At 34.4% G+C, this 27,896-nt stretch overlaps 1 long non-coding RNA gene across 1 annotated transcript; it reads right to left on the bottom strand.

Annotated features, from left to right (window-relative positions):
- Positions 1-17,427: 17,427 nt before the first annotated feature.
- LOC148108454 (uncharacterized) lies at positions 17,428-27,390 on the bottom strand. The gene is made up of 3 exons (XR_015727801.1): positions 27,311-27,390; positions 20,652-20,727; positions 17,428-20,255 (listed from the first exon to the last, which is right to left on the bottom strand). It is a non-coding gene; the product is annotated as an uncharacterized LOC148108454 (long non-coding RNA).
- Positions 27,391-27,896: the final 506 nt, after the last annotated feature.

Genomic DNA, 27,896 nt, shown 5'->3' with positions numbered 1-27,896 from the left:
AGATGAGCAAAACCTAAGACTTATGTCAATTCCCCTTAAGGTCAGGGGTGTGTGAGTATTGTAAAAATTGCTCTTATATGCTGGATTACATTCATCAGTCACAAAAAACCCACAGAATTAGGAGATTTAGAGTCTCATTTTTCTTGACCTTCTTGATTTTAGTTTTCCATTTGAATACTATGGCAATGTAGCTATTATTTGTTTTTTATTTTTAATAGTTTTTTTTTTTAATTTCAACTACTAATTTGCAGAATCTGGTAGGTTGTGTTTTCTCCAGGAACAGGGAAAGTGATTCAGTATATACCCGTAGACTCTGTGTGTGTGTGTGTGTGTGTGTGTGTGTGTGTGTGTGTGTGGTAAAATACGTAACATGAAATCCCCTTCACTGCTTTTATAAGAACTTTTCTAATTTCTTCACATAGCTCTTTAATTTTCTCAGGTGCTAATCATGTTTCTGATTTTCTTCAGTAGGCACCAGCCCAGCTGAAACTTCAGCACATATAAAATAAAAATAAAATAAAGACATAAAATATAGCTTAAAAACTTTTTCATTTTTCTTCTACCTTTGCTTGTTGTGGGTCTCCATTTTGACATCTTAAATAGAATACAGAATTTTCTGAATAAGATGTCCTAATGTAGACACAACTATGGATTTCATTGAAAATGATAGACCCTTCAAGATGTAATTTATTCTAGACATTATGTTTTTTGTGATCTCAATTCCCCTCAAGCCTTTTAAGGGACAAGAGGAGTTTAATTACATTCACCGTAATTAATTATAGTTACTTTTTATCCACAATTAACATTACAATCTGCTTAAGATTTTGTTTATTGACTCACTAGTAAATAGAAGTCTTCTGGATGCTAGCTACTTTACAATGTGTTACAATAATTAAAACATACGCATACCAATTCTCATTTCTGAAATACCTATTATTCTTCACTGATCTCTCACCCTATATCAAGTGTTTAATATTGCCCTAAGATATATTGAAATGTCTTTTTAAAAATGCTTTGTCCAATAATTTGTAGTTCTGTGTAGCCTGAGAATATCTGTCAATCAGAGAAAGTTACATTTGATTTTACTTGGGATATCTTTAAAACATAAACATTAAAGGGATACCTTCAAATCCTGCAAATAAATACAGAAATGAATATAAAGACGGTAATAATTGTGGGGATACAGATTTTCAAGTATTTCTAATTTTTAAAAATATAATTTAGTTAGAATATTTCAAGTAGAACAGGTAGAAAATACAAAGAATTTTGGAAAGAGGGAGCATAAGTCACAGAGTTACCATAATATATGTATTTTAATTTTATGTATTAAAAATACTAGAGTGGAACAAAATATCAATAACAAATAAATCTGTATAGACTCGAGGGGGAAAGCATAGAATTAAGTTATTGGAGAATGGATGTTTTTCCCCCTCAGTAAAATCATTCAAATATTTGGTAAAATATTTAGATATAAAATTAAGTTTGATTTCACCTAAATCCTATGCCCCAATAAATATTAACGTTATTATATAAAATGACATTACAGAATTCCAGAAGTTTCCCATCATGTACAACTTCAATAAAAAGTCACTAAGATGAACTGTATTTAGCTAAATAAAACTTTAAACAGCTTTGTGTCAAGATAGCATGACTTACACTGTGACTTATGACTAGAAAAAGTCATATTAAAATACGATATTTAAAAGTTGACCATTTTAAATATGAAATTATTTCATATAAACCAATATAAAAGTTATAAAAGTCCCATTTGACAATGTATTAATTCATAGATGTTTTACTTCAAAAAAAAAAAAAAAAAAGCCCAAGTGGTTAATGGATGGATCTTCACTAGTAATAATAATGGATAAAATTAAACAAATATAGAATCAATAATGTTTTACAAATCTAATACTTTGATTTAGAACTATGTTTTAAACAAAGATAGCACATGGAAATTTTTTTTTTTTTAAAGAAAAAAGCAGTTACACACAGTTATGTCTACATATCCAGGACTTTGGGCAAGATCACAATCCAGAAATCCCCTTGTAAATATCCTCTTGATAGAATTACAAATTCTTCTAAAATATACTGTATCATAATGTTCACTAATTGCAAAGCAATGTATAAAAATGGTTGGAAATAACCTAAATAAAAGAGAAGCAAACCAATAATTTTTATATACCCATGTGATAGACCCTAGGATTTAAAAAGTTTTCAAATAATATAATGGCATTAGAAAGTAACTACATTTTTAGAAGTGGACCATGTTGAGTAGAAAATATTGAAGTATTAACTATATCAAAAAGTGTTTCTAGAAAAAACTGGAAAAATTTATAAAACTATCCACATAATTGTGCTTTTAGTTTGTGTTTAATACCTATTCTCCATAATAAAAGAATTCTATATTCATAATTACAGTGTCTTTATAAGGGAAGCTCAAAGTTTAAATGCAGCAGTACTCTAGAAGCAGTCAGTGGTCAGAGAGCTTGCAGATTTCACTGCCAAAATAGAGTAGTGAGATTAAATCAGGTACAGAGTGAGTAAAAAAGATAATCAAGAAAATAGAAGTTGAGAAATAACCATCAATCAAAAATCAAGGAGGCAGTGAGTAGAGCAGCCAAAACACACCAAACACAAGCGAATTTCCACGAGACAGCAGTTTTCAACAGAAAGCTTACTTTTATTTTTGCCAAATAACGTGGTAGCACAAACCTGTGGGTCAAATTAATGAATGCTAGGGCAGGGTGTCTGAAGTGTGCTTCATTTGGGAAAAGAAATTGTCAAATAGGTCATAGTTTTTTCAGGTGTTCCATGTTGCTGACAGGTTGACTAAAATTCATACGTAGTATGCTTCCTCACTTCTGTACTGAAATACGTGCACACTAAACAGGTAATACTAATAAAAATACATATAATTATAAAATCTTCCTCTAAAATATTTCAGTGTTCCTGATGTATATCTTTATAACCTTTTGACCTTTTTGTCAGTTTTAAGTGAATCTTACTTGAAGTTTGTTTTCTTTTCAAATTTACTATTCTAGTATTTATTTATAATGTATATATTTTATAGCCTAATAACCCATACATAGAATGAGTGAAAATATTCTTCCAAATGGATTCTATAGTTATTGTATCTGCCATATAATATCGTACTCTAAATAAAACAGACCTACACATATCTTTGCAGGTATAAATGTATCTTCACCCTTCCTGTTTAAGCACGCATACATACACATACACACACACGCATTTTTATACAGTAGAGTTCTCTTGAGTTATCTGATTAAACGTATTTTAAAAATATTGAATACATATGGCAGTATGTTTTCTGAAAGTTTGGTGCAATTTTACAAAGGTAGCATTAGTATTTGAATAGCAATTTAACTGCAGCTTTAATATATATATTTTACTTATAATAGAATTGCTGAAAATAATGTTCAAGTATATATTCATTTAAAGTGAAAGGGTTTTATGTATAATTCATTTACTTAACCAAATATCTATGCTAATCAGATAGGCACAGAGTATACAATCCTGAACAGTTTCTGTTCTCATAGAACTTATCTAAATAATAATAACCATAACAGTACCATCTAGCAGCTATCAAACTATTAAATGAACCAGGCAACAATTTAACTCCTTTACCTACATTAACTAATTTCCCTTCACAGTAATTCTCAGGCATAGGTGTAATTCCCACTTTCTTGAAGAAGGCTCTGTCACAAGTGGGTTAAATAACTTGCCCAAGATTATACTGCATATATGCAGTAAAATGGAATTTGAACACTAGTCAAGAAAAAAGGAATTTAACAGTACATGAATATATTTATTTAAGCTAATGAAGTTAACGGTGTAGGAATTATCAGAATGCTATAGCAGATACTATCACAGGGAAATCTGTGTGGTCAGTGAGAATGTCCATGTAATTGACATGTAATCTGAGACCTGACCCATGAGAAGAAGCCGTTCTTACTGAGAGTGGAGGGAAGATGACAAGACCAAGTGAAGGGCCTGGAGATACAAAAACCCTTTGCACATTTTTCTTTTGTATAACGTTTTTTTTCAAGTGGTTTGCCCATTGAAATATATTTTAAAAATACTATTTTTCATACTTAGCTCAGTAAATCATTTTGTAGAATCACTAAGAACTAGAGGCAGAAGAAGGAATGGTTATCGGAACAAAAATCACCAAATAACCTTATTTTTCACTACTTCTGGTGACGTTTTTGAAGATTTCAGAATATTTCCAATAATTTACTCAAATGAGAAAAATATTTTACATTTATCTGCATATTTCCCACTTCTGGCCCTCTGTTTCTGTGTAGAGGTTCTAATTTCCATCTGTTATCGTTTTCCTTCTGCCTATAAAAATTTTTTAAAAATATTTCTTATAATCAAGTTCAAAGTTCAAATGGAATGACTACTCTCAGCATATGCTTATGTGATAAAGCATTTTGCCTATATTTTGCATATATTTTTGAGAAATCTATTCAGACATTATAGAAATCTGTGTTTACAGTGCTACATTTAAAAGATGTTCCTCCGTTGATCTCTGGTAGTGTGATTCCCACCCCAAACTCTTAGTAACACTTTCCATTATTCCTCAGTATGAAAGATTTCTTTTTCTCTAGCTTCAACATTTTAAATTTTGATTTTCAGAAGTTTGACTACATTACACCATTTATTTTTTTACATTTTTCCTAATTTCTGGAAAACTCTTAAGACCTTGGGACAAAGATTTCTAAGGTAAAATACAAAGCATGAATGGGAACAGGAACAGTGAAAAATTGACGAATTCCTTAAAAGTTACAAACTCTGGCCCTTGTAAAGACACCGTTAAGGAAGACAAAACTGTAAGACAAAAAATAAGACACACCATAAACTGGGCAAAGATATTCACTACCCACATCTGTCAAAGTCATACTCTGATTAGAAAATGAGATAAACTTCCCCAAAGGTTATGTGAATGACTGATAGTACATGAAAAGATTTTTGACATCACTGATTAGGGAAGCACATAATAAAACTATCATATGGTACACCACACACTCACTAAAATGATTAAAATTAAAAGAGATGAACAAGAAAGATGTACACAAACTCTCATTTCTGTCCTTGATGTAAAATTTCATACCCATTTTATCCAACATCGTAGCTGTTTCTTAAAGTTCAACATGCACATACCACATGACTCAGCAATTCCACTCTGGTATTTACTGAGAAGAAATGGAAACATGCCTCCACACAAACTTAGAATTTTATAACATCTTGATTCTTAGTAGCTCCAAACTAGAAACAACCTGAACATTCACCAAAAAGCAAATACTCAAAACGTGATATATCCACACAATGTAATACTATTCAGTAATAAATGCCAGCCAGCTGCTAATCTATACAACAAATGTATACTGATCTCCACGAACCACGTGGAAGAAGCCCAACACAAAGAATATACACAGTAGGACTCATTTATCTCTAGAAAAGACAAATCTAATGTATGGTGACCAAAATACAACCCTTTTTGCTGTGAAGAGCATGTGGAATTGACATGGAACAGACAAAAGGAACTTTATGTTGATGGAGCTGTTCCATATCTGGATTGTGGTTGTGGATGCATGGGTGTATATATTTGTCAAAATTCATTGAACTATACAATTAAAATGTATTTTTTTTTACTAAAGCTATACCTAAACAAAGTTAATTTTAAGAGACTGTAAGATCTTTGTACTATATATGTTGCTGCCCATTAAAGTCCAACAACCAATGGATTTTGTTCATATAGAAAACATTGGGTTATGTTTCCAATGTTGACCTTCTTTTAATCACTTCCTACTTTTCATATCTCATATGTGACATTTTCCGACAGTCTGACAACTTCCCTCCCTCTTAAACTTCCTGAGATTCATTAAAAATCTCTACACTTAAGAAAAAAAAAAAAAGGAATCACTACACTTCTGTTTACATGTTTTCCTATTCACTAAGGACAGAGTAAATATAGAAAGGTCAAAGGAAATATCAAGCAAGAAGGTAGGGCTTAAGAAAGATTGAGAAAAGAAGGAAATAAGATACTGAATTTTTTCACAAAGACATAAAAATAAACTAAGAAGTTTTACTGTAGTCAAGATGGAAAGGAAAGAAGCAAATAACGTACCAAAGAACAACCTGGTGATAGAGATATTCTAGAGTAGTGATAATTAAGTGGATAGGTTTAAAAAAATTAGTAATGCCTCCTTTGAGAAAATCCTGAGACTTATTACATGACATACGTATACATACAAAAGCAGTAAGACCCTGGGTATTCATTCATGTAAGCTTTTCATTGATATGCTATGGTTTGTTTTTGGTTTGTTTTTATAATTTTTATTTTGTTATGTTAGTCACCATATAGTATATCCTTAGTTTCGGATGTAATGTTCCATGATTCATTATTTGCATATAACACCCAGTACACCATGCAATATGTGCCCTCCTTAATACCCATCACCGGCCTATCCCAATCCCCTAACCCCCTCCCCTCTGAAGCCCTCAGTTTGTTTCTCAGAGTTCACAGTCTCTCATGGTTCATTCCCCCTTCTGTTTACCCCCCCTTCATTCTTCCCTTCCTTCTCCTACGATCTTCCTATTTCTTATGTTTCATAAATTCTGTTCTTAAAGCTTCTAATCTGTCCTGGCACCAGCCCCTTGAGACACTCGGTCAAGCTGTTTACTTTGACTGGGATTCAGTTATTCAACCTCTATTGTGAAGGGGAGAGGGGCTTTGAGTCAGCTTCAAATTTTCAGGTAAGTGTTATGTCAAGAGGAAAATGTATAAATTCTAGAATACTAAATCAAAATTTCTATAAATCTTGCCTTTCTTTCCATATAGTAAAATTAGTCATAATAGGACAGTTAAATAGAACACAGCTTTGCTCAGGCAGATACTTTAAGTTTTGATGTTAACAGATACTTATTTAGTGAGGCAAAATAAAAGAGCAAGCCTGAGATTTACAGTCAGATAAAATTCATAGGGCTAGTTTTAATAGAGCTTTATTCTTTCATACATCTTTTTACTTATTTATATGCAGTATTATACAAATTGGTGGTCACTTTCTGCAGACACTTTAATGTATTCCGATTGCTCAGTAATGTACTAATATAACAGCTCAAGTATTTTTTCAAAAACTACCCAATGAATAAAGCGCTTACAAATTTAGAACCTGGAAGAATTCCCGCAGGAGTTTCTAAACTTTGGATATTTGAAACTAGCTACCCACTAGGATGAGGTCTTAATAACTGTAACGTATCTAGACTAATATTGCAATGGGCTTTCTCCAGAAGATCCAGGGTGCCACGTAATAGGTCAGCATTCAAGTTTCAAATTTAGTGCCAGTAATGGAGATGCAGAAGTTTATCCCTTCATAGTGGAGATCAGTCTCAGTATTGGCTTAGGTACTGGAATGGAGAGTATATTTAGCATAGCTATATGGAGATTATGTTCTTCTTGGCCTTAATATCCTTATCCTTGTGATTTTGCAATAAATGTTTAATCATTTGTCAAAGTCTTGCCTTTTTTGGCATTGGTTCCTAGCCTTAGGCTTGAACACAATGATTCTTTCTTCAAAACTAAGGATGGATATATCAAAATCACCACTTCACAGGTAAAGCAGTTATTTTGTCTCTAGCAATACTCTTACACAAATATTAATAGCAACGGCAGTTGACTCATTCATAAATCTCAGGGCATTTCGGTCTGTAGTGATTCCAATACCTATTTTGGATTGATGCTGGGAGTCATTAAAATAAAGTGGTGTATCACTGTTAATTGTTTATCCTAAATTAGGTGACTGAAATTATTCTCATAATCTTAGAAGATACTCAACGCAATAGAAATGCTCCTTCTCCTTGTACTTTGCCTGGATCTTTCGCCTCTCTGAATTATTCCCTACAGTGAAAGGCTTATATCTGCCTGGGCTACTGCACTATCAAATGTGTATCTGGTCAAAAGTTTGCATCAAAATACCTATTGATGGGATCCGTTGCAGTATTAATCTTTGAAGTAAATGACCCGTCTCCATGTCACTGGTAAATACAAAGCAGTTTGGGACGGTGCTATGCAATTTCTCAGATTGATAAGGACCTCAACTTTTTTTCTGTTCTGGAATATATTCACAAATGCATAGGCAGTGTCAAGATCAACACCAACTCCAGTTTTCTTTGATATAATTGCTAGGGAAATTTAATACAACATGTGGGAGAAAACAGTAGATACCAGGCTAACACTGAATAGGAATAGAAGTTAAATTTTAGAAGACTAAATTTATTGTAAAATTATTCTCTAATTGTACTACTTAGGGATTATTTAATCCAACATTCTTATGTTAAACACCAATGAAGCTCTTAATTATAAAATTTAGCTTGTAAAGGCCAAGCCAATCAGTTATTGGTAGAGCAATAAGCATCTAATGTCTTAGTTTCAATCCGAGGTTACTTCTAGTTATAAACAAAGCATCAGTTTGGTAAGCTCTGAGAAACAATATTACTTTACTTCAAACAAAAAAAAATCTACTTTGAATTTCAAATTGTAAGACTGATGCTAAAAAGTACAAAAGGATGGCACACGTTTTTAAAATAGTTTCTGGCCTTATCAATTTTTGCCATTCTAACTGGTGTAAGGTGGTATCTCAATGTGGTTTTGAGAATGGCAAAAATTGACAAGGCAAGAAACAACAAATGCTGGAGAGGATGTGGAGAAAGGGGAACCCTCTTACACTGTTGGTGGGAATGCAAGTTGGTATGGCCACTTTGGCAAACAGTGTGGCAGTTCCTCAAAAAGTTAAAAATTGAGCTACCCTATGACCCAGCAATTGCACTATTGGGTATTTACTGCAAAGATACAGACGTGGTGAAGAGAAGGGCCATATGCACCTCAACGTTCATAGCAGCATTGCCCACAATAGCCAAACTGTGGAAGGAACTGAGATGCCCTTCAACAGACGAATGGATAAAGAAAATGTGGTCTATATATACAATGGAATATTACTCAGCCATCAGAAAGAATGATTACCCAACATTTACATCAACATGGATGGGACTGGAGGAGATTATGCTAAGTGAAATAAGTCAAGCAGAGATAGACAATTATCATATGGTTTCACTCATTTGTGGAACATAAGGAATAGCAGGGAGATTGGTAGGAGAAGGAAGGGGAAAATGAAGGGGGAGTAAACACAGGGGGAAATGAACCACGAGAACCACTATGGACTCCAGGAAACAAACTGAGGGTTTTAGAGGGGAGGGAGTGGGGAGACAGGCTAGCCCGGTGATGGGTATTAAGGAGGGCACGTATTGCATGGAGCACTGGGTGTTATACGCAAACAATGAATCATGGAACACTACATCAAAAACCAATGATCTACTGTATGGTGAATAACATAATAAAATAGTTAAAATAAAATAAAACAAAATAAAATAAAATAGTTTCTGGAGAGTTCATCCCAATTTGAAATACCTGTGATCTTCTATGGATAAGACTTATGAAACACAAACGCATTGTAACTAACACATACCTTAACCAAAGTATTAGGAAAATTAAAAAATATTAAATTGCTTTTCACTAGAGACAAAAATCCAAATCATTGCCTACCACAAATTTAATAGAATGAATCAATACCACAGCAAATCTACACATCTGTTTTTGCCATGTAATCAACATTTGAAAACATCAGCCACAATGTCTTTATCTTGTTTATTTTACATAAAAGGAATGAGGTTTATTTTTGAGAACTTCTGAGACAATAACTCATCCAATATTAATACAGGACTTAAGCTGATAACAAACAGTTCCCTGGTTGATAGAGTATGTGTGTTTTGCTTACCATTGTTACCTGTGATGTCTAGAACTCACTACCTGCTTAATAAATGGATCACTTAATTTACCCAATAGACACTAAATAATTCCCTGGTGTATTCCAACTCCAGCCAGAAGAGTACTACCAACCCTGACAGAACTCACTCTTTACCTCACTCTTTTCCCAATAACCTCAGCAGTAAAAGGACAACGGGGATGTAGAAAAGCAGGTATGACTAGGCAATAGCGCCTCTCAAATTTGCATGGCATATATTTTAGAAGTTGAATTTAATAGATTATGAGCTAGATGAGGGAAAACAGGATTTCTATTTCGACTTTTTAACTTTCGTTTCTACCACTGGACTTTATTAGGTAGGGACATAAAATGTATTTAATGAATATTAAATCTAATGAATTATATCATGTATTATGTAAAGAAAAATGGTTTTAGGTAGATGTTGGACAATGAAAGGTATACTGGTTTCCAATTGCTACTTGCAACAAATTACCGCCAAGAGCTTAAGCAACTGTCACTAAAAAGATTTCAATAACTGGTCTCTTTTTAGGAGTATTTGGAAGGGATTCATATTTAGGCGGGAGGGATGGATAAGAAGATCTATATAAAACCTCACATCTAGTGATTTCTGTTATTACCAATTTATAAATATCAAGTTGTTTGGTGAAAAATGTCTCTTTGTGGAACTGATTTAAATGGTTACGATACTGTGATCCATTTTTTATGATCTAACTAGTTGTTAAAATACACCATTTAGAATAAACACCGCAATACTGTTTAAGCCACATGCTAATACTAAGAGTACCTGTTCTAATGACCTACCTTTCAGTATGCATAGGAAGTATGACTCTCCCCTATTTTAAAAATACACTTACCTTAAAAGATACATTTACCTTTTACATTCAATGTGATCTAATGGAATAATATTTCTATAGTCTATTATGTGCAAAGTCTTGTTTTATGCACTGTGGGGGAATCTAGAAATGAGAATGCAGGGATTCTTATCCCAAGGGATTAACTTTATCAATTGCATGCATTTCCATTTAAAACAGTCAACCCTTTCATTCTTCTGACTAATCAATAGGTATAAACAAAAAACAATTTGCACAGTTAGAGTTGCTTTAGCTAGTGCCTGGTTTGCTGTGAGGCTGATATTATTTATCTCACTTCTAGAAAAAGAATCCATGATTCATGCTAAACAAATTTAGATTAAAAACAGTTATCTACTCTTCTATTAAAATATCTAATCATACTAATTTCATCAGATTCCTGAAAGGTGGTTTATGGAATCAATCAATGGGAAAATGGATATAATTATAAAATTAGAGTTCTTGTATTTTACATGGAAGGCTTATTCTAACAGATTAATACCTGTTATGAAGTATTAAATCTTCATGATTCTAACAATTAAATCAATAACTCATCATGGAGCATTTCTCCAGTGAAGGTTTGAGTAATAAAAAGTTGTTAAATTTTAACTACTTAAAATATGTGTACCTTTAAGTATTTTGTGTTTAAATTTCCTAGATTTAAATCAAGGAGCACAAGCCAAGTTGAACTTCAATTACTAAAATAGTCTTTTTTTAAATTTCTGGGTAGAAAATATAACGTGACTTTAAAAAGAAAATAGTGAAGAATAATATTTGAAATAAAATTCCCATTTAAAACATCAAAACAGATAATTGGTTCTTCCTCATGCTGCTGTTGTTGTCTCTGGAGGCTGCAGGCTTAAATGACACTGATTATACCTGTGCCTCTAATGCATTATTCATGAAATTGGTGACAGAGCATCTTCAAACAGCCTGTCATTTTCCATTACATTCCATCAAAGAACCATATGCTGCTCTCCCAGTGTACTGATACTGAGGCATACTTAACATACTCCAGCATATGGACACATTATAGGCTTTCTGATGAGCTTCTGAAAATACTTATGCAGTGCTTTCAATGGCCTTTATGATTATGCAGTGCTTTGACTAACAGGCTTCAACAAAGGAGGCCAGAGGTAGCTTTCAGATATTAGACCGAAGGTAGAACACTAAAGCTTTCTGGACTTTTTTTCCTTACCTGTCAAATGGGGTTAACAAGGTGGTTGTGAATATGAAATGTAATACAAGTGTGTGAATGCTCTCAGTGTCTGTCAGAACAATGATGCTAAGTGTTAATTGTACCCGCTAGGTTTCCAGTATTTAGACAGGTAATAGAAGCATAAAGGAATTTTCAGAGAAGTAAAATGCACTTCAGAATTTTAATGAATGAAAGCTGTGCATATTTATCTTGGAGCAGTCAACATTTTACAAAATATGTTCTTCCACCATTTAGAAAGTCGGCCGCGAGACCGCTCAGTTAACCTATAAGGAATTCTTGTGGCTAGGAGACTGGCATATTTTAAAAACCTTACTCCATTAGCTACACTGAAGACTTTTTTTCTGTCTTGTCAATGCCATGTGCCTTTGGATGATAATATTTATCTCCATGTTTACATTACTCTGAAAAGCAATGTTACATTTTTTATCAGTTGGAAACACAGTCAGATTAGGTTTGATTATTAAAATAGGAAACTTCTTTCTCCTCACCCTGCTTTTGATGATCAGTTGACAATGGTTGCAAAGAGTTCATATCCTGCTGACCCTCTACCCAAGCACATTAAAGATTTATTGGCTTAAAGATTAAGAAAATAACCAATGCCTTTAGACATGCAATATCCTTTAAAACTTAATAAAGTTATCTCAACTTTGCATTTTGGGATTATTCTCATTGCTTTTGCAGGCAGGAATGAATATCATTCTCACCAAATGGAAAACAAAGTCTAAAAATAGACTACATAAATCCCTTTAGAGTGACAATGCAGGGAGACAATTTGTCCGCTAATAATCCGGAGCTCAGAGTGGGTTTACAAGGAGTTAATATCAGAAGAGAAGTACTTGATATTAGTGAGAGTATGTGGATTTTGACATGCTCGGCTTGGCTTCTACTGAGAAAGTATTTGAGATAAAGAAATTTGAAAATTAGAAAGACAATTGATTTGCATATAATGCTTTTAGCGCCCGTTAACTGGAATCTATTACAGGAACCACTGATATTTACCAGAGTAGAGATTTATGGCTGAGACTGCTGTAGAGAGCAATAGAGGTTTCACTTTTTTTTGATAATGCAGTTGACCTCAGAGAATGTTTATATAGTAAACTGTTTTTCTTTTCAGGATTATTTGAAAGCTATTACATTTGAGTCACATCAAGTGACCGAAAATATTGTCTATTTGACCCATGGTAAGAATGACAGATCAGAGGTCAGAAGGCATGTATGCACATGATAAATTATATGGATAATACATACATTCTATATACACTATATGGATTACATATATAGTTGTATATACAAAACATAGGGCTTCTTTTCCCCCTGAAAATGAAGATAGCAGTAACAGAGCTTGACCCACTAGAAGAGGCAGGCATAAAACCTTTGTTTAATGTATGTGTGCATGTCTATACCTATGCATACATGGAGATATGCCTATATTTGCCTTATAAATTTGTTCACATTTTACAGTATAGAGATCTGTAACCTTTATGTACTCTGATCATGTCACTCCAGCCTTCAAAATCATTCTTAGTAAGAATAAGAAACTCAATATCTGAGATTCTGTCAATTGATCTGTGCTATGTTATGAGATGTTTTGTTTTTAAAGTCTGTATAGAAAATGCATGTTACTTTTCAGAACTGATGTAGTAATCAATGTTAACTTCTCTTCCATCTGTAGATTTGAAGTTCTTATTCACTGAATTTATGAATATTGTAACAAATGACATTTAACATATGAACTATCATTTTAGAGTTTGATTAGCACTTTGGAATATCATGATTAATATACTTTCAAATTAACCCCATACACTAAATTATCAAAATCAAAGACAATTTTAAGTATTTTTAACAAAGTTTATATTGCACAAAAGATAGTGATTAGAACATTTAACTCCTCTTTCATTTACATTTAGTTTTTACTTCATCTGATGTTTACATCTGGACACTTTTATAGTGTCTCTCAACTGTTGATTAGGTCCTTCATTTTGTCCATTTTATGTAAGGCGTCAGTCTGCTTCCGATAGGTGTGAAAAGATAGAGGTATGTAGCTGCGATTCATATCCTAGTAGCTTTCCTTCTGTTTACGCTGTCTCCCATCCATTTTGGAGATGGGTGGCTACCCACCAGCATTTCTCTGCCTTTCTGACCCCCAGATACACATTCCCAGCTAGAAGCTGAGATCAAACACCAGAGTTGCCTACATCACAGCCTTGGGCTATCTTTTCAGGACACTGGTTTCATGCTCAATATTCTCATTTGCTTTTCTCTGCTATTATTGAAGTTACATGGTTTTCCTCCTGTACTGTTAGCATGTGATCTCCATCAAATAATTGAGTATTAAGCTATTCTTGGGATAAGCCTACTTGGTCAAGACATTATTCTTAGTACATATTGTGGTATTTCCTTGGATAATATTTTAAGGATTTTTAGAGGCTCACAAGGGATATTACTCTGTAGTGTACTTTTGAAATATTGTCAGGGAACGCAGTAATATTCCTCTTATCTTCTGGGTTCAGTGCTGGGGCCCATGTACCAAACTTATAAAACACAGATTAAAAAAAAAAAAGTTTACAGGCCTATGTGAGGGAGTTCAAAGACAAATGTGGCCCAAGGGGGCTGCCAGATGGTTAAGGCTTACGTACCACATTAGGCTAGATAAAAGGGGTTGAGGGCTTCTAGACAGGGGGAGGAGTTAGGAGAGCAGAGAGAACATGTAGTAAATAAGCATTGCCTTGCTGTGCACGCAGTCTCACAGTTGTCTGAGCAGCTCTGACACGACGGACTTTACAAGTGGAAGTTTCCTTGTAGAAAAAGTAGAATTTTTGTTTAACAAAAGGGGAATCTTATACTTTATTTTTAGGCAGTGAGGGGGAGAAATAAAGAGCTTTCCCTGCATCTGCTAGTTTCCCATTGCCTTTAACTCAAAATAATCCACACCCCAAAGAGGCATGTTTGGGGATAACCTATGCAGGTAACCTTCAATATCACATACCAGCTTCAAGGTTAAGCTGACATATTAACACAAGTTGGATTGTTTCCCTACTGTTCTGTTTTCTGGAAAAATAAACTGATTTTGTTTTTTTTTCTTAAATATTTGGTAAATTCTACCGGAAAGACCATTTAAATTTGGAGTTTGTCAGAATTTAATGTATTGGGTAATTTACATTAGTTTCATATTGTCCTATATACTAATAATTGGATAGGTGAGATTTCTCATAATTTTAAAATATACAATTCAGTGGACTGTAGTGTATATACTATGCTGTGTAATCACTACCAGTTTCCAGTTCATATTATTTACCACCCCCCCAAAAACCTTGCTCAATAGCACTCATTCCCTATTACCCTCCCAGTTCCAGAAAACCATTCACTTGGTTGCTGTAGTCTATTTTCTAGAGCCTGACAGAGATTCTGAAAATTTAGCTTGATTTATGTGGGAAGAGAGTCTGTGGGACCTGCCTACACTGCCATGTCCCCATCATTTCTTTACGATCAATAATGTTTCACATTTCAGGAGTCATTGTAATTTAGAATTTGAGATTTGAATTTTTTTATAGCAAAGTTGTGAGTGATGCATAATTATCTTCAACAGTTAATAAAACCAAATTTCTGTGAGATTGGGACTTTGTCATTGTCTGCTATGACAAAGAAAAACATTTAGCCAGTACCTCTTATGCGCCATATGGTATCCTAGGAGATGTACATTATCTCTTCTATTCATAACATGAAATTCAAACTCAGAATTTCCATCCCAGTTTTAGTATAGTTTCCTCAACAAATTACATTTGCTTAATACTTCAGAGTTGAATAGGTTTAATCTGCACTTTGTAGTTGAGAAACTAATGTACACGTGTGGCCTAGACCACAAGGCTAAGATGAACACTTGAAGTGTAAATTCCCATCTCCAACTTCTAAACAAATGCAGTTTTACTCTACCGTCTGTCTTACCACACACCCACCATTTATATCCTACTCTATTAAAATGCTAACCAAATGCTCTCCCCTTTATGATGAGATGATTTGTCTGTGTTGTGTATAATTTAGCAACAGCTAGCTAATTATCATTGATTTCAGAGAATTAGCTTATGTCACCTGAATATCGAAGTATTTCTAGCAGAACAAAGCAGCATGCAATTTGAAATATACTTGATGGTCCTTGCAGGGTATTCTGTTCTAAGCAGAAAAAAGCTTTTGATTTCAAGTTTGATTTTGAAGCAGTAATATCTCAGCTAGTAAAAGTGTCAGCTTCGTGGTGGATAATGTAGTGATGTACATGAAATGTAATAGTGGCAAGATGTTTCTTGGGCTTTTTATTATAAATATTGTATAAATGTTGACCTCTACCCAGCCCCTTGGAGATTTAGGTGTCTGTTTGAATATCTCAGACAGATTTTGTCATATCACTATATTCTCATATGTGCCTTTTGAAATTGTGCTCTTAAAAATGACACCATTTATGGAACCCATAAAGAATATGATTTCTCTGGAGTTTTAGGTGATTCTAGAGAAATATTGAAAAGCATGCCATATTATTAAGTAGAATTAGAACTTTCCTCTAGGCAGTTATATAAGGGGTTTAAGAAGTATTTAAACATCAAATGAGCTGGCCCTTTAAGTGTTCCCTAAATATACGATAGAAGATGTGATCTATAGATATTGTAACAATTTACATTCAAATGATTGTTTTCTACTTCAAATTAAGACAGGTTTCCTAATTTTCTGTAATATTTTATCATTTAGTAAAATTGAGCATCGGGTTATATCTTTGAAACTAGTTTTTCCCAACACATTGTAAAAGGCACATTGTTTTTCTCTTTTGCTCTTATGTTAAGGTTACTAATACCAGAAGCAGAACAGGGGAAGATACCGAAATATTTCAAACCAGAAATTTAAATATTATTGGGAATTCATTCCAGTTCAGAGTGATACTGTGTTGAATGGTGTTAGCACTTTGGAGACATCAAGTGATTATCAACAGAGGCAAGAGAATAACCCATTTTTTTGTAAAGAATTTTATGCATATTTTTTGGCACCTAGCATTCCCTTTTCCTGCCTATTTCCTTAGCCCAATTCCCTAATCTTCCAGTAAGTCTTGTGAGGCACCCAGTCTCAATATATTTATTCTCTAGATCAGTTTATTTGGGACTACCTGACTGGTCAGAAGATTGTTAGAAGCTCAAAGAAGTGGATCCTTGATGTAATTGGGGCTAGCGAAGTACTAACCAGTTAGTAAGCAAATATTGGAATACTGCAGACATGTATGCAACAGCTTGATGGTTAACCACGTTTCTTGCGGCCCTCTAGAATAAATTCTCCATCGGAGGCAAACTTTGAAAGCCATCAAGAATTACATGGCCATAGATGAGGTAGTTAAGTAACCCTAAAGAACAACCTGAAATCTCTCACTTCTTAGAATAGTCTAAACCATAGAACATTCCTAGATTTGTTTTAAAAGTATTTTTATAACATATACGCGGAGCAAGAATTTTACGCGGAGCAAGAATTCTTAACGCAAATACCAGCGCTGGTTTATTTCAAAGGAAGGGGAAATGTGATTCACAGCTTCATCAGATCTCCTATGTGAAGATTTGGATATTTATCAGGTAAGAGAATCTGAGAATTACAAAAGAGATTAAGGACTTGCAGTGTTATTTCCAACACTGTAACAACGTTTTCTTGGCAAATAGAGAAGCCCCTTCTTCAGGATTGGATATGCTGTAATTTACCACCCAATGGGTTCTGCGTAAGGGAAAACTAGTTGCCGTCCCTACAACAAAGGCATAGTCTACAGTCTTATAGACTCTGATTAGATTTAGGTAACAAAGTATATTGGGTAACTTTATAAGAAATATTTTATCCTAGAAGAGTTACAGGGATTCGCTAATTTAAATTGGCAATGATCTAAGGAATATTTGGGATTAAGAATTGAATCTAAATTGAGATGAAGTTATCCATATGGTTTCACTAGTTATGTAATGGATTGAAATTTCAGACTCAGAAGTTAGGAGCAGTTATTTTCTTAAAATGTGGTTTTAGTTACATAAATCAAAGAATGAATGCTAAATAATATTATAGTATCAAAAACTTTGGTGTACCATAAAGAAATGACTTAGTTTATGAAGGCAGATATTTATCAAGAGCTATTCATACAAGGACCTATAAATGCCAGCTAGACATCAGGATCACTTCTCAAATACATTGGTTAGGGAAGTACTGGCTTCCTTTTAAAATGACTTTTTTGGCTTTTTAGTGGTTTTTTGTTTTGTTTTTTGTTTGATCCAATACTGGGTAGTGATGTTACAGTTTCAGAAACCCTACCATTTCAATGGTGGTGAGAGGTATCTTTTTATCAGAAGCCACATGACAATTTTTAGTTTCTCTTTTCAATGGATCAATCAAAAACAAAAAATCTCAGTGTCATTATGGTGTTTGACCATGACAAGGGAAATTCAAATTCTATTATACTAAGGAAAGGAATAGTATCTAGATGATTCACTAGCATGCCTATTTGTACAATCATACCCATTGTCAAAAGATAATCAAAAAGTTTTGAGACCTTATTAAAAGCAGAATGTCCAAAGACGCATTGGTTAAAAGACATTGACCAGTTTAGACGCTGAGTAAATGCAAAAAGAGAACCTAAAAGCTAACAAACCCTCATGACCAGTTTCAGAAACAAGTTACAACTTCTGATTTTTTTAACACGGTTGAAATTTTCTGTATTTCTTTCCTTGCAATATACATGGGTTTATTGGTATTGGTTAACTGTATCATTTAATGCATGGGTTACGGAGACATACATAAGGAGGAATGGACTCCACTCAGCTTGCAGCTAGATACAGAAAGTGATAAAACTTTGGGCTGCCTGAGGGCAAAGGGGAAGAATATTCAATAGTTTAAGGAAAAGTTGAATTAAGTGAAGCTATTTATATCTGGAACCATATATATGGAAAGGTGGGTGTATATTAATGTTTGTAGCAACAACTGTGGATTAATTGGACATTTATCATTTTGGCTGTTTAGTATCTGAATCATTTTCCTTTGTTTAGAGACCATGTATTGTGATGAGTCTTGGCAACTACCCCCAATTATTGAAATTAAAACATATTTGGTCCTTCACATTTTGATACTAGGCCACTGAAGACGTTCACACTTAAGAACTACCATATGCCAAACACTATTTTAGATACATGTGTAATATATTTATGAAGTATTATAAGGTGAATAAGACCAAAAAATGCATGACCCCTAGACAGTAAATATAATAAAAATATCAAATATAAAATATCAAATTAGCTTTAAGGCAGAACAAGTATCTACCTTGTATTAATAACATCTAGAAGCTAAAGTTGTAGAATAAGCATATTTTAAGGTTTCTATTAATGGACAGATCAAAGATTTTTCAAAGTATTCTGTGGGCAGGGAAGTCAGTGGTAGAAAATCGGGAAAAACTGAGGAAATAGGGAGGGTGGGAGATGCTTAGAACAACTCGAGAAATCATTTGAAGACTTCTTCGAGAGATGGAGGCTGTTTAGGTTTTTAGATGGAACTGTTAAAAGTGATATTACTGCACGATACTTTAGCTGTCCTTTATCTCCCATTTCTGGGAGGCAGCCTCTCCATCCTTGGCATTTCCCCAGTGATAGTAGTATCTTTGTTATTCATGGTGGGACCTAAGAGTTTCTGATAGTGAGGTGACTCATAATGGGGATCTCAAAGATGAAATCATGCAATATGGCAGCTGGCCATGCCAGAAAAGCCAACCATGTGATTAGAACATTGGTGCTTTGAATCACATGATGTGGGTGCAATCTCTGAAGAAGGGAAGGAGAGATGGAGTTCAACCTCACAATCAATTCAATTAATTCCGACTTTCTAATACAAGCTCTGGACCCCTGAAGCTACCGTGGTCTGCTCTGGTTGACATTATTTTGTGCATATTGCTACACATCAGTGTGATTAATGTTCTGGGAAGGTGACATAGCCTAAACCCATGGGGAGAGGACAATGCAAGTGCCACATCTGGGACATTCTCAGACCTTCTATTATCCAGCTTTCCTTTTGACTGGTTCCAATTTGTAGCCTTTTTACCATGATAAAACTATGATATCAAGTATAGCCTTCCTGAACTCTGTAAATTGTTGTAGTGAATTAGCCAACCTGAAAAGCTAGTGGGAACCCCTGAATTGCAGTCTGTTAGTCAGAAAAGGAGGGTGGCTTCTGGGAACCCCCCATTTTGTGGCTGGTGCTTGAAGTGTGAGCCATCTTGTGGAAGACTATCTCCATCCTGTGAGGTTTAGCCCAGCTCCAGGTAGCCAGTATCAGATGTCACTGCACACAGAAAACAGGGATTTTTTTGTGCCCAAAGATAAGGAGTATAAATTGGGTGGGATTCTGTAGTATTCATGTTAAAACAAAGGAAATCTAAGAACACTATTTTAATTGAATAATTTTTAGTCTGTATTTGGGTAATGATTACAGCATTCTAAAGAGTTTTACTGCAAATAAATAGGACAGATTTCATTGCTTGTTTAAAAAGGAAATAAGGCTCTCTGCTGTCAAATCCATTTCATGCTTAAACAATTTCATCATGTTATCTGAGATATAAACTCATTCTAAGAATGCAATCATTCTGTTTATAAGACTCTCAAATATTAATTGCATTAATGAATAAGTAATTCTCTTACCTCCATCCAGCAGGGAAGTAGAGAGCAATGATTGACTTACCATTTACACTGTAGTCCCTCGTGATAACGGTTCTCTCATGAAGATGGTTTTGTTCTTTATTCCCAATCCGAATGGCCTGAAAAACCAGATCCAAATAGTTTAGTCATTTTTATTCACACTTGCAACTTTATCAAGCAAGACCAAACACTGAGAAAGTACAGCTATCGACAGAGTTTGGATTTGTGTCTTATTCAGCCTTGTATCCTCCCCACCTAGCAAGTGCCTGCCCTACAATACAAACTCAACAAATGAACGAGACACTGGATTGAGGATGGCTTTCTAGAACCTATAAATTATATATATTTTATTTATATATATACATATAAAATATATATATATTATATTAGAATATGGGCTATTCAATACAGATACAGAATACTTTTTTAATATTGGTACCTTTTAAGCTTAAGGTTTCAGAATATAAAGGTTGTCATTTAATAAAGGTTTTTAATCAATTGCACATCTATTTTTTTTTCTATTACTCAGTTTGTAAGGGATAATCAAAACTGATATCCAGATCACCCAAAATAATATATTTATCCAAGTAGAAAAGGTATTTTATATTCTAGGTCTTTGAAAAGACTATAGTAAATCTTTATTCTAACGAGATTTTATTGAAGTTTTTCAGTTAAAAAGTTGGTCAGAATGCAGGTACTTAGCCATTTTCCCCCTACAGTAGAAAAAAAAAAATCTATACAAAATATGGAGTGGTTTACAAATTAAAATATATAAGTGTACAGTTCTCATACTCCTGTAGGAAATTTTTGAGGTATGAAAGGTGATACAATGTTAACTTATCAGTGCTATTTACCAAGGAAAATATTTTTAATCAATGTTTTACAAGTTAATTTCTCATTAAAGTTGCTATTTTAATACCTTCACAACTTACTTTACTCAAATAATCTGCTAAAAATGATAAATACCAAATATTTAAATATGTGTTATGCTGCTCAATGTTTACCTCAATATTTACATAAAAATTGATCCAGAAGTCTTTATTTATGCTTTTCAAAAGTTTAGTTATTTAGGGGTGGCAGGGTGGTTCAGCCGGTTGGGCTGAGTCAAACTCTTGGTTTCAGCTCATGTCCTGATCTCAGGGTGTGACATGAGCCCAGTGTTGGGCTACGCACTCAGCAGGTAGTCTGCTTGAGATTCTTTTTCCTTCTCCCTCCTCTTCTGTCCCTTCCCCCACTCATGCACTATCTCTAAAATAAAATCTTTAAAAAGTGGTTAATTTTAATCCATATTTTTAAAACTATTCTAAATTATATTATGAGGAAGACATTGTCAAAAACAAATTTCACTAATTATCGTCATATACTCAGAAAAATTTTGAAAAAGTTAATTCTATACTTTGATAAAAAGAATCAGAAGCTTAAAAAAAGGCTTCATCGCATAGGTTGTTGGCATAATCAGTTTCTAGAGAAGATAATTCTCATACACACCATTTTTTCTTCACTCTTGACTCTTTATAGTAATTATCAACATTCATTCAACTTTTTCTAGGTCCCCCAGTAGTTAATACTTTGGTCTTTTGCTTTCACTCATACGGTGTATAAAAACAGACACAAACTAAAGATAACAAAGCAGTGAAGGAAAAGAACTACCATCTCTTACACTGTTGATGCCCTAAATCACCCAACTCTGAAGCAGTCCATCACATTAGACAGGGTGACAGGGTTTAATTTAGTGTTCCATTACCTCCCAACGGAAGCATCGTGGTGGGGAGGGGGGAGGAGGTATATAGAGAGATGGGAAACTTTTTTTTGTTTACTTCATTTGCAAAATTTTATTTAGTTCTCACCATCTGCCTTCTGGTGTGGTACAATTATCCCCATGATGTGGAAAAGGAAATCTCCGAACCAAGAGGCTAGGAGCTTGCTCAAGAACACAAATATCTGGTATGCAAAACCAGATAGGCCGACTCCAAAAACCTGTTGTCATTTTTATTGCCCTAGTCTTTGTTCCTTACCTTTCTCTACTCCCTGTCCCTTTACCGTGTAAGGTATGGGCTCAACCCATGCAAACTTGAAATATGGTGTATAGCAGCACCTAAAGATTATTACAGCCAATTTATCTTTGGAACAAAGGCAGAATATGTGATACGGAGACTGGTCTCTGACATACTGGGAGACCAATCCTTCTCATCCAAAAAGGCATTTTAGTTAACATGCAAATGATTCCAAAAGGGAAAAGGTACTCATTTTTTAAAGGTTTGTTTTTTGTTGTTGTTGTGGGTTTTTTTTTTGTTTTTGTTTTGTTTTGTTTTGTTTTTTGGTTTTTTTTTAGGATTATTCGCCTAGTGTTCTATCTAAGCATGTTTTCCTATGTTTTACCACAGTTGGAAATGGGGCTTTTTTTTTTAATGGAAAAGTCACACCTTGGATAATACAAAGTGAAGGATTCCATAAAAAGCTATGGACACACATGCTTATAGTGTTCTAGTAATAAAAGGAGGAATTTAGAAACAATTGGCAGTAATAAATATACTTAGATTCATTGCTGGGTGCATAAAAGTTAACAGCAATGGTTTCCTGCTAACCTGATTAACATGCAAAATATAGCATAGAGTTTGCTAACGCTGCCTTCAGCGATAAATGCGTTGCATCCGTATCTAAAATACAGAGAATACCACCTGATTACACAGTCGCATATTACTATCTTAATACAAAAAGATTAATGGATCACTGAAGTCCTGAGAAGAATTGGCTTCTGAATAAAACAATACATGATTAAATTCAATTTATCACTAGACTTATGGCCCCAGTATTACAATTGGCCATTAAGAGAAGCAGGATGCTAGATACAGGCTCTTCACAACAAGCTGTATACAACTTTCCCCTGTGTTATTTGGAAGGTCACACCTTGAGAAACCACAAGATGGAAAAACTAGGCTCAGATGTACTATCAGAAAAACATACAGAATATCACCATAGTCATTTAAAGGCTGTCTAAGCCTTGGATTAGTATAACTGTGGCCTGAAATATTGATAGACAGAGACACAAACTGGAGCAATTCTGAAGCATGTTGACAATCCCTGGGTTAAGAGTGGGAGTTATCACTCAGCTGTCGTCAACATGGAGAATTTCCCTAGGCTGCCAGAGGCTTGTTATTTTTGTTATGTTTGAGATTGAAGCAAGCAGCAGCCGTACAGGAAGAGTTAAACTGGAACTTAAGTATGTCAAATAAATGGGAGCAAATATTTATTCAAGGCTGTTCTAAAAATCTGTATCAGAGAAAAGTTTCTCAGTTGTTGGACATTTTATAGTATAAAGGTGTTTAAGTGGATCATTCAATCTCATTTCATTTGAATGATGGAATGACTCAATTAATGGACAATATGAGGAGGTTCAAAATGATTGAACTGGCGCATATTGGAGGTGAACTCGTATGTAGGCCATGAACTTTGACACATAGCTCTCATAGTAGGAGCTAATAAATATAAACCTAAATTTAGTTTCTCTTTTGAGAAGTAATCAGCTACATTTAATAATTAATTTATTATTGCCTAGAATCCTTGGTGCTTGGTAAAGTCAGCAGCTCTGCCTAGAGAATAAGGCATGGTTAGACGCAGCAGTACCAGAATTAGGGGTTGACCTACATATAAGGATGTTATATCTTCAAAACAGAGTTTCTCAACATGATTTTTTTTTTTTAATGGAACTTCATCCAGGAAGTCTTTTCTGAAGTAATGTTTTCACATTTTTGAAGCTGTTGGATATTTTTTGTACACAGAATTGTTAATTCCATTTTACTGGATATCATTGATATTTAATTGACCTAAGTGGACTTCATAAATTAAGGTGTGTCAGTTTTAAAAAGTCAATCTGAATAAAAATTTTTGATAAATAGTTTTGATGACTGATTTGAAGACTGATTAAAATGAGAATATTTGAGGATTCATTTAATAATAGTTTCTCCTTTACAACTCAGCATACAATTTATCTGTTTCATCTTGGTTATATAGGAGTAAAACCTAACAAACTGTTCCAATGGACACCCTTTTTAAATAGATATTTTAAATTAATTTTCAAAATTTTTTTCTAATTTCAACACCCTTGAACAAAACTACATTTGAATTTGACACCAAAAGCAAAGGCAACAAAAACAGAACTAAACTAAAACAAGCGGGACTACATCAAAACAAACAAGCCAACAAAAAAGCATCTACATAGCAAAGGAAAGCATCCACCAAATGAAAAGGCAGCCTACCAAATGGGAGAAAATATTTGCAAATCATAGATCTGATAAAAGGTTACTATTCAAAATATATGAAGAACTCATAAAACTCCAGAGCAAAATTTTATATATATATATATATATATAATTTTAAAAATGGGCAGAAGATCTGAACATTTTGTGACATATTAGCCAAGAGGCACGTGAACAGGTGCTTGACATCACTAATCAGGGAAATGCAAATCAAAACCACGAAGTGCTACTATCTCACACCTGTTAGAACAGCTACTAAAGAAAAATAACAAATACGGACAAGGATGTGGAGAAAAACGCTTGTACACTATTGGTGGAGAAGTAAATTGGTGCAGCCACTATGGAAAACAGTATGGAGGCTCTTCAAACAAATTAATAGAAGCACCATACAATCCTGCAATTCCAGATAAACACCCAAAAATGAAGGGGAAAAAATGCTAACTTGAAAAGATCTCTTCACCCCCATGTTCACTGTAGCAATATTTACAGTAGGAAAGATATGGAAGCAACCTAAGTGTCCACAGGTCAGGGTGGATGGAGAAATGAGGGAAGGGAGTCGAAAAGTACAAAGTTCCAGTTATAAACTAAGTCAGCCCTGGGATGGAGAGTACAACGTGGTAACTATAGTTAATACTGTATTGTGTATTTGAAAGTTATTGAGATAACAGTCCTCAAAGAAAAAAATTATAGCTAATATGGTGATGGAGGTGAAATACTTACTGTGGGGATCATTTTACAATATATGAGTGTTAAATGTCATACACCTGAAACTAATACGTTATAGGTCAATCATTAAAAAACAAGTCTTCAAAGAATTTGAATTACTTACAATTTTGAATTACTAGTGTTTTTTTCCTTAAGTACTAGTGTTTTAAAACCAGAAATGCTAATCGTTTTTCTGTTACCAAGGCTATTTCTACTACTATTTATATTATTACAGTTAATAGCTGGAATGTAGTAGTCATAAACGATGATATTTTTACAAGTTTCTGTAAGTAGTAACTTGGGAAAAGACTCTCCTCTCAATTGACCAAGTGGCTTAATGTAGATTTTCATTTTACAAGCTAAATTCCAGAACATAGCTTAAAATCAGGAGATTATAACAAAAATGTAGTTGCCAGACTTAAAAAATGCAGGATGCCAAGTTAAATTTAAATAAATTTAAAAAACCAGTTCAGTGTAAGTCCCAAATATTGTATGTGATGTGCTGTGCCAAAACACTGTTGTTTACCTGAAATTCAGGCTAACTTAGCATGCTGTACTTATGAAGTCTAAACAAAAAGGAAACAAATTGACACCAATAAAAATATAAAATCAACTCTTCATTGCAGGTGGGTAGCATTGCTACAAATCTATTTTAACTGATTATAAAGGGGAAAAAATACATGTTGTCTTTAACTTAAGAGACAGGAATAAATCTTCTGATCTGAAGGCAGCTTCCAGCATGTGTTGACAGAGAAAAAAAATTAAAAAAGCTGAAAAAATAAAACAAAAACTTTTGTCTGGAGTCTTAGAATTGCAATCCAGGGAGCACAGATCCAGGTGGCAACCAAATTGTGTCCCATCAAAAGAAATTTTAGGGTCTTTTTAATTGGAAAAAGGAGAAAGCAAATCTTTACATCAGTTGTTTACCAAGAATCATGATTGGCTAAACGTAGTTGGTTGCTAAGGCTGTCACCAAGCCAAAGCTCTATACTTGACTATAGCAAGTTGCAGGTGTTCGGGCAGAATCCTTGGAGTATTTATGGTGCAGCCTGGTTCAAAAGTTCATGGTTCCACCTGGTGAGGCCGTGCAGAAGCCCTAGCTCCTTAATGGCCACCTGACGCTCCCTTTCACAGAGGTTAGATAGAGATCATGAGTGGCAAAGAGGCAACCCCCTTTGAGAGGACACATTCGAGACAGTTTCCAGCTTTCATCACCTCTGCTGTACAGCATAGTTTCCTGTTCCTGTGAGGAAGGGCAAAGCTTTGCAATTCTTTGGGGCTAGTGGTTTGGACCATGTAGAAAAACTGTGAGAAGACACCAAAGAGAACACAAAGCAGCCAGCAGCTAGGGCAGACTTCTGGAATAAGAGGTGCATGCTACTTATCATCCAGCAATATCAGAGTTCAGAGAGCTACCCTAGAAGGAACGTAAGAAAATGTACAGAAAACTTCACAAGGCACACACGAGCATTCTCTTCCATTAAAAAAACAAAACAAAAAACAAGTACTGGAGTTGAAACACGTATTTAAACATTCTATGATCTCTGAGTTTTCCTCTATAATTGTAACAAATTACCACAAATGTAGAGGCTTAAAACAACACAGACTTAGGTCTTATATTTCTGGAGCTCAGGAAAACAAACAGGTCTCGTTGGGCTAAAACCAGGGTGTTTGCAGGGCCATATTGGGGGCCCTAGGGAAATAGTCTCTTTTCTGGCTTTCTCCAGTTTCTAGAGGCTACCTGTACTCCTCCAGCGAATGGCCTTACTCCAGCGTTGAAACCAGCCACGACTTCACACCAACTGTAACTTCCGTCCTCACATTCCCCCTTCTGATTCTCCTGCAGTGCTCCTCCCTTTATAAAGGCCTACTGATTACATTGGAGCCACATGAAAAATTTAGGCTACACTGGCCTTAAAAGGGAGATAATACTGGGCCCACTTGCATAATTCAGTATAATCATCTCATTTCAAGATTCTTAATTATTCACATCTGTGAAGTGTTTACCATGTAAGAGAACATATTCACAGGTTCTGGGGATTAGGGCGTGAGCATCTTTGGGTACTATTGCTCTGCCTTCCACTGCCATATGTAAAGATTAAACCAAATAAGTCATGACAAACTCAGGCTTTTAATCAAATATTCATTAGCAAATATACAGTATACACCAGGAACGCTTCTAATTTATTAATATATTAACTAATTTAAATATCACATTTATTAAACCCATTTTATAAATAAATAAACTGAGGCTTCCCACTTACTCAAAGTTACATGGCTAGCAGGTGACCTGGCTACCCCATGAGCACCTAGCTGAACGGCTAATC

Source organism: Ursus americanus, chromosome 19 (genome assembly GCF_024610735.1).
Source record: "Ursus americanus isolate L20-20 chromosome 19, mUrsAme1.1.p, whole genome shotgun sequence".
Lineage (NCBI taxonomy): Eukaryota > Metazoa > Chordata > Mammalia > Carnivora > Ursidae > Ursus > Ursus americanus.
The sequence above is the reverse complement of the archived record's forward strand: the minus strand, read 5'-3'. Positions and strand labels throughout refer to the sequence as shown.